This window comes from Mastomys coucha, unplaced genomic scaffold, assembly GCF_008632895.1.
Source record: "Mastomys coucha isolate ucsf_1 unplaced genomic scaffold, UCSF_Mcou_1 pScaffold14, whole genome shotgun sequence".
Taxonomy (NCBI): domain Eukaryota; kingdom Metazoa; phylum Chordata; class Mammalia; order Rodentia; family Muridae; genus Mastomys; species Mastomys coucha.
This window is the reverse complement of record NW_022196896.1, coordinates 49,584,685-49,593,082: the sequence shown is the minus strand read 5'-3', so window position 1 is coordinate 49,593,082 and position 8,398 is coordinate 49,584,685.

Genomic DNA, 8,398 nt, shown 5'->3' with positions numbered 1-8,398 from the left:
TGAACAACTTCTAATAGTTTTTGATCATGCAACTATATATTAGTGCATGTCTGGAAGCATTTAGACTGCTTGGAAGTGACAAAGAAGATGCAAAAGATTAAAGTTATTGGTCAAGGTTAAGTAGCTTATGATTGACAAGTTTCTTGCCATTGGACAACTTAGTTGGTTGTTCTTTTTTACTACAATACAAGAAATGTGCTACTTGAGCTATGACAATTTGAGCCACTCTTTGTGAGCTCCAGTACCTCAAATACCAAAAGCCCATGGATGTGGTATCAAAAAGTGTGTGCAAAGGTCCAAATCCCCCATGAGTCTTTGAATGTAACTTCGAGGGCTTCTGTAGATCAGACCTGTGCAGGAGATAAAAAACGGGCTGCATATGTCATTCTACTTTTTTATTAAGTGAAAAGAAACAGGTGAAATGGACTTACATACATAATTTGATGTGGGCTCACAGTCATTTAACAATACTGGTATCTCAGCTTCCTGAATGCTTGGATTATTGGGGCAAGTTAAATAATCAATTATTTAGCTCAGTACGATCTAAAACACTATCATTTCAACATCTAATAGGTCAAATATCACAATAAGTTATTAGAAATGACAGCTGGCCCTAATTCATCCACTATAATACATCTTATAGGAAAATGTCTTACTGAAATGGTGCCTTGCATTTAGCAAAGAAATATTTTACAAATGCTCCAATTTAAAGTTAAAATTTCACTAATTAATATTAATTAACTTTGAAATTCAGCTTCTTGTGCTATTAGCCTCCCTTCAAATGCTCCCAGGCAGTAGCGGCTGTTGTGCTGGCCACTGGCTTTAGAGAGTTCTTTGGCATACTGACAGACACCATCGAGGATATAGATTTTAGATAAAATTTCTTTCTAGCAAGTAGAGCTAAATAAAGTTTACTATAAATCAATGCTGAGGAGACAAGTCCACATACTACTTACTAGATAGGAGACTGTGGGCATTTATTAAATCCCATCATGCCTCAGGGTTTATTTTTTGGAATCTGTAAGTGATATAGTCAGGTAGCTCATGAGTAGTAGTATGAAAAGTGAATACTTTATACACTTAATACTTTCAACATGCACTCAGAAATATCACTCTGTTTTTGTAACACTAGCTATATCCGGTTTCTGATAGCCAAGACACAGGGTGTAATTGTCTATGAGAAATATGCTAACCATCTTTTAATTCCAAGTTGAGGTTTCAGTGGTCCAGGGGCAGCCTTTGCTTACTTCTCACAATGCCTTGAGACCCCTCCCACAGTCTTTTGTCTATTCTGTATTCCTTACACTCATAATACATCTCTTCCCTGGTCTGTATCTGAGGTCTCTGGGCTGACATCTATCTCTATTCTAGTCTCCACTGTGTTCTCAGAACCTGGCATATTGGCATAGTGATAAAAGCCCGGCTAGGGGTCCTAATGTGTCTGAGTGCTTGCTCACTGGTTAAAGATCGTCTTCATTCATGTTTCTCTCAGGAAAGGTGCTATCGCTTCTATCTCCGCAGAGCAAGGCTTAAGAGAGGTTAAGAAATGAGGCCTTTGGCCCTGTGATGGTTCTATGCCCCAGTGTAGGGGAATGTCAGGGCCAGAAAGCGGGAGAGGGTGGATTGGTGAGTAGGGGGAGGGAGGAGGGAACACCTTTTTTTAAATTTAATTTTATTTCTTTTTCTTTTCTTTTTTGGAGGGGAAACTGGGAAAGGAGGTATCATATGACATGTAAATAGAGAAAATATCTAATTAAAATAAAGAATACCTAGGCTAAAGAGTGAGTGACACGTGGCAGAGACAGAATTTGAACCTAGCCTTTCTTATTCTGATCTCTCACTCTCAGTGAACATGTAGCATAGGCAGTCTGTGGCCCTGCAGCAGATCTCAGACCTACAAGGCTGCGGTGTAAGAGTTTAGAAGATTATGTTTTTTCCTTCTCCTTGGCAATATTCTGAGGCAAGCTTTCCACTTCCTTTTCTTTGCTCCCACTAGGGCTGCACCCAGCAGCATCATTTCTTGGGGTCACCTCAGGCATATGCAACCCTCTGTTCTGTATGAACCCTGCTGTTTGCTTTTTGGTGCATCTTTAAAGGCTTCAGCTGACATCTGTGGACAAGAGCGCAGAAACGGGAAGCTGTTACTTAATGAGGTGGAGTTTCAGTTTTGTAAGGAAAGGGTCGGTCAGAAGGTCTGCTGTACTGTTGGGCTTACCTGTACCAATAAAAATAGTTAAGACAGGAAATGTCATGCTGAGTGTTTTAATTTATTAACAACAGATACAAAATCAAAATCAATTAAACATAAGCCCAGATCTTTCAAGACTGTTCTCTGGATTTTTTGGTATTGTTGTTTTTGCAAATGTATGGAGTCCTATTTTGTGAACAGTTGCCTCTTCTGATGGATATGTATAAAATATATGGTGAAAAATCAAGTTTTGGGACCAGTCCTATAATCCTAATCTCTCCTTGGCAATATTACCTCAAAGTGCCTAGTAATAATATACATAGTAATAGTGTGTTCTTCTGTGTTGAAATTCTTGCATGCAGCTCACATCTTAAAGTGGTCATTACTGTGCCTCTGACATAAGTATTCAAAGTAGGGTGCCCAGTGCTTTGAACTGAGGAAGATCAGGAGGCCTTAGGAGCAGGGTCTGCAGATCCTCCTCTCTCCTCTTCCTCCTAAGCTGCCCTTTTCTCTAAGTGTATTGTCGAAGTCGGAATTTCCTTTTCTGTAAACCGGAACTCCTTGCCTCTGAAATAAGATTGAAAACCCAGAATGGTTTATGGTTTCCTCTTTTCTCTAGAAGGTCCTTAGGTGTCCTGTTCCTATGGGAAGGATTATAGTACGAAGAAACAGAGAGAACAAAGGGATCTTTCCGAGTAACCATTCTTTCCATAAGCTTATTGTTGGGCTAAGGTGAAAGTCTACCATTGTCTGGATAGCCTTCTAAGCTTGGAACAAAATGGGGGACTCCCTTACAAGCAGAGCTTCTCCTCCACTGACCTTGTCTGGGGAGCCCCCAATCCCTATACCATCTACCTGCTGAATGTCAGGAAGCCTTGATGAGATTACAGGCTCAGCTTCCTTTCTCCTGATTAGAACCTGTCCAGCAAGCCCCTGAGATCCCTGAAATGCCTCTCAATGCAAATGGGGCATCCACAGGACTTTAAAACTCTAGCCAATGATCTTCATTTATCCTAAAAACTCCTTCCCAATATCCAAGGTCCATATATACTCCTGGTTCACCTCGAATAAAGGTATGTGTACAAGCCCACCTCGAGTAAAGACACATGCACTAGCTAAGTCGTAGAGAGCTGTTTCATAGAAGGAGGATCTTCCTCCCACCCTGGTAATAAGTGAGGAAGGATGATGCTACTCTCTTTCTACCAAGAGGCAGAGAAAAAAAACAATCGATTTCCCAGACTCCTCAAAAGGCTTACACATACACATGCTTCACAGATACTCTGAAAAGACACCCTTGATGAAGGAAGGATTCTCTTCTGCGCTGTCTTTCCTGTTGTCAACTGCTGTCATCTAGTGGCAAGTTTGAGGAATAGCAGAAGCCACCAGTACAGAGACTAATTTGTTCTTTTCATATTTGTGAGCATGCCACTTCCAACATATGAGCATTAAGTAGCTCTCGAAAAACCTGGCCTTTATTAGCACATATCCTCTCAGCTGTCTTCTAGTTATAACGCTAATAACTAGGATTTAGTAAACATGTACAGGATCATTATACGTGCTTTACATGGCTTGTCTTATTTAATATTCATGAGGCCCTATGCTTGCTAGTTATATGTCCACTTGACAGAAGCTATAGCCATCGGAGAGAAGGGAGCTTCAATTAAAAAAAAATGCCTCCATAAGATTGGGCTATAAGCAGACAAGCCTGAAGAGCATTTTCTAATTAGTAATTGATTAAGGGGGGGGCAGTCCATTGTGAGTGGGGACATCCATAGGATGGCGGTCCTGGGTTCTATACTAAAGTAAGTTGAGCAAATGATAGTGGTGGTGGTGATGGTGGTGGTTTGAATGAGAATGCTGTCCATAGGTTTATGTATTTTAATGATTGATCACCTGGGAGTGGAATTGTTTGAAAGGATTAGAAGGATTGGAGTAGGTATGACCTTGCTTTAGGAAATGTATCCTTAGGGGTGTGCTTTGAGGTTTCAAAAGTCCATGCTAGCTCGAGTGTTGGTCTCTCTACCTGCTGCTTGAGGATCAGGGAACAAAGCTCTCAACTGTTGGGTGTAGTTTTAGTCTACCACCTTTGCTCTGGGAGGTGACCACTCCCCCACAGACCTTTGAATCTGAGGCTAAAACACACACACACACACACACACACACACACACACACACACACACAGTTTGTTACATTACAACTTGCCTTCTGGGCACAATTGCTGGGTGTTACTATCTCTGGCCTGGAAAAACTTGTCCTTATCAACTTATTATCTCTGTCTCTCCACTTGCCCTAAATTTTGGCGGCTAGTCCCACCTAGCACCCAGCATCTTCTTGGCCAGCATCCTATAAGCGAAGGCCACAGGCTCCAGCTCCACCTCCCCACCCCTGCCCCTGAGACCTCACATGGTTGTTGTGTTTTCCTTCCTTGCATCTGCATCCTCCTGGGACCTGGAAGTCCCACCTATACCTTCTGCTCAGCAATTAGCCTCTGGTTTTCTTTACTGACAAATCAAGAACCATTTAGGGAATAAGACCTTAGCATCAGAACTGCCCCCTTCACTCAACTACTCCAACAAGATGTATGCCTGCATGTCAGCATGCCAGGATGATAATGGACTAAGCCTCTGAAACTGTAAGCAAACCTCCAATTAAATTCTTTCTTTTACAAGAATTCCCTGGCTCATAGTATCTTTTCATAGCAATAGAACATTAACTAACACAAAAAAAGCCAAGAGGAGCAAACCAGTAAGCAGCACCCCTGCACGGTCTCTGCACCAGTTCCTGCCTCTAGTCCTATGTGGAATTTTGAAACAGTTATTCCTATGGTTTTTAGAATATATACTTAAAATATACTGAAAGGAGTTCAGAGACCTTTGACAATGGAAAACTATTGCTTTTATATTTAGAATAGAATGGTTTAGACTTAAAATAACATGTTTTCATAGGGGCTGGGGAGATGGCTCAGCAGGTAAGAGCACTGACTGCTCTTCTGAAGGTCCTGAGTTCAAATCCCAGCAATCACATGGTGACTCACAACTACCCATAATGAGATCTGATGCCCTCTTCTGGTGCGTCTGAAGACAGCTACAGGATACTTATGTATGATAATAAATAAATCTTAAGAAAAAAAAACATAAAAAAAAAAAAAAGCCGGGCAGTGGTGGTGCACTTGGGAGGCAGAGGCAGGCAGGTTTCTGAGTTTGAGGCCAGCCTGGTCTACAGAGTGAGTTCCAGGCAGCCAGGACTACACAGAGAAACCCTGTCTTGAAAAACCAAACCAACCAACCAACCAAACAAACAAAAACCTTGTCTCTCTTTTTCATCTCTCATTTCTCTGTGGTCAGTCTAATAGAGACAATAAAGAAAGAAGATCCTACATAATTCATTTTGAAGTTCATAGCCACACTTTTTGGCTTCCAAAAGCACTTTTATAACATATTTATACCGTTGTTTTGCTATAGTATCTCAATGATGCTGTTGTATGTTTATAGGACATAAAGTATTATGAGTTTTAGTCATGGTGGTAAGTTTATTCCAAACATTTAAAACTACTCACTTCTGTCACCTACTGTACAGCAGATGTCCTATTACCACCAAAGTAATCCAGATGTCCTTCAGGGAGGAGCATGCTAGGGGAGGAGCTACATGTATTACTTTTGGTCTTACTGCATGTTCACTTAAGTATAAAATTGTCTTTTCACTCACCGATTTCCCCAATTTTAAAGACAGAAAATCATGGCTGGTAAATTAAATGGCTTGAGTGTATTCTAGGCAGTTATTTGGGGACTTAGAAGCTGTTCTGTCCTAGCATCTTTATTTCAGATCTCCAAAGTTCAGCATCCTGATGGCCCAGTCTACAAGTCCTCTATGCTTTTAATTGTTCAACTTTGAGCAACTCACTTACCTTTTACTTTCCTGGTACATATGCTGCTGTCTCCCACTCCCACTTGAGCAGATGAGATGGAGAGGCTGAGGGAGGTGGGAACCAAAGAGGGGTTGTGGGAGTCAGGTAGGTTTAGTCATAGAAAAGGTCTATTTTTTTTTTTTAAATTCATAGTTAAGAATACATGGGGGCTGGTGAGCTGGCTCGGCAGGTAAGAGCACCAACTGCTCTTCCGGAGGTCCTGAGTTCAAATCCCACAACCACATGGTGGCTTACAACCACCCGTAATGAGATCTGACACTCTCTTCTGGAGTGTCTGAAGACAGCTACAGTGTACTTATTTATAATAATAATTAAAAAAAAAAAAAAACTTTGCCTGAGCAAGCAGAGCCAACTGGAGCAAGTGGGGTTGACCAGAGCTAGCAGAGGTCCTAAAAAGTCAATTCCCAAGAACCAGATGAAGGCTCACAACCATCTGTACAGTTACAGGGTATACTCGTATACATAAAATAAATAAAGAAATCTTAAAAAAAAAAATATATTCCGGACTTGAAGAGATGGCTCAGCAGTCTTCCGGAGGACCCAGGTTAGATTCCTAGCACCCACATAGCAACTCTCATCCATCTGAAATGCCAGTCCTAGAGGGCATAATAACTTCTGCTGGCCTCCAAGGACAGACAGACAGACAGACACACACACACACACACACACACACACACACACACTCACTGTACATGTATGCAGACATTCATCACATAAGATAAAAATCTTGAAAACAAAGAATATGTTCAAAGTTCTTTTAAAAATTGTGTGTGTGTTTGTGCGTATGTGTGTGTATGTGTTTGTTTGTGGGTATGCACACACATGGGTCCACCTGTGGAGGCCAGAGGTTGCTTTTGCGTGTCTTTATTACTGTCTTCCTTAATTTTTGAGAAGGGGTCTCTTACCGAGCCTGGGGCTCACCATTTTGGGTGGACTAGATGGCCAGTATGTCTCAGGGATCTGCCCTTGCCTCCTGCCTTCCCTTTCCTTCCTCATCTGGGATCTCAGGTGCATGATGCCAGGCCAAGCTGTCACATGCGATGTGGTGGTCAAAACTTAGGTCTTTAGTTTGCCCATCAATTACTGTACCCACTGAGCCATTCCCCCCAGCTCTAAGATTCTTCATGAATCTCCATTATTTTGGATTATAAGGTTCAACTAATCAGTTTCAATATTTTAAATGCTAACGCAGTTTTTATTTTTTGAGGCCCCTCCCTCTCAGGCTCTTCTCACTTCTGATCTTGGGTGTGTTAGAGCACCCCGTTGGGTTCTTTTCGTGATGGATTTCAGGCCAGTGCCAACTCCAACTCACAGCATTATAAATAACAACTCAATAAATATCTGTGTGCACCCTTACAGGCCAGTCTGAGAAATTCTTGAAGTTATCATGTATATAAGAGTGGAAATCTTGACTCATATAGTTTGGTTCTATCTATCTGTCAACATACACCAAAAATATGTCTTGTCGACAGCTTGCTAAGTCAACCTGAAAACTGAGATTTCCTTTTACAAGACATTAAAGCTTACCAGAAAACTGTACCCATCAGTTAGCTTGGTATGGTATGGATGCTAAATTACTGGAAAATTATTGGAGAACCCCAAGATATCCCGGAATACATAGGAAAACTTAATATATGTTTTCCTTTGAAGAGTACCGTAGGTCAATGGAGAAACATGATGCAGATAAAGTTGCTTCTAATCCAAAAAATGAAGTCAGACTTCCATCTCCCATTAAATATTGAGTTAAGCTCCACGTAGACATTTGTATGTGAGAAAGAGAGTTGTGCAGTCTATAAAATAACATCTCCGGCACCTTGATATCTGCTTGGAGTAAAGTACTTCTTAAACATTTCTAACCATAAAAAAAATCTCTAACCATGAAGCAAAAAGAATGAGTGTGATTACAAAATGATGAACTTCTTTTCAACAGCTACACCAAGGGAAGTGTAGACATGCAAATGTTTAAAATTATTAATGTGGCTTTGGTAGACAAAAAGAATTGGTGAGAAGTTTTGAAATAAATTTTGCAGGATTCTCCTTTCTCTGTCTCTGTCTGTCTGTCTGTCTGTCTGTCTGTCTGTCTGTCTGTATCTCTCTATTGGGCTAACTATGGAAAGAGGAGAGGGAACAGAATGGGAAAGAGAAAGAAAGAGTGAAGAAGAAGGGAAGAAGGGAAGTATGAAGGGAGGGAGGAAGGAAGGAGAAAGGGAGGGATAAAGGGAGGGAGGAAGAGAGAGAGAGAGAGAGAGAGAGAGAGAGAGAGAGAGAGAGGGGGGGGGGGGGG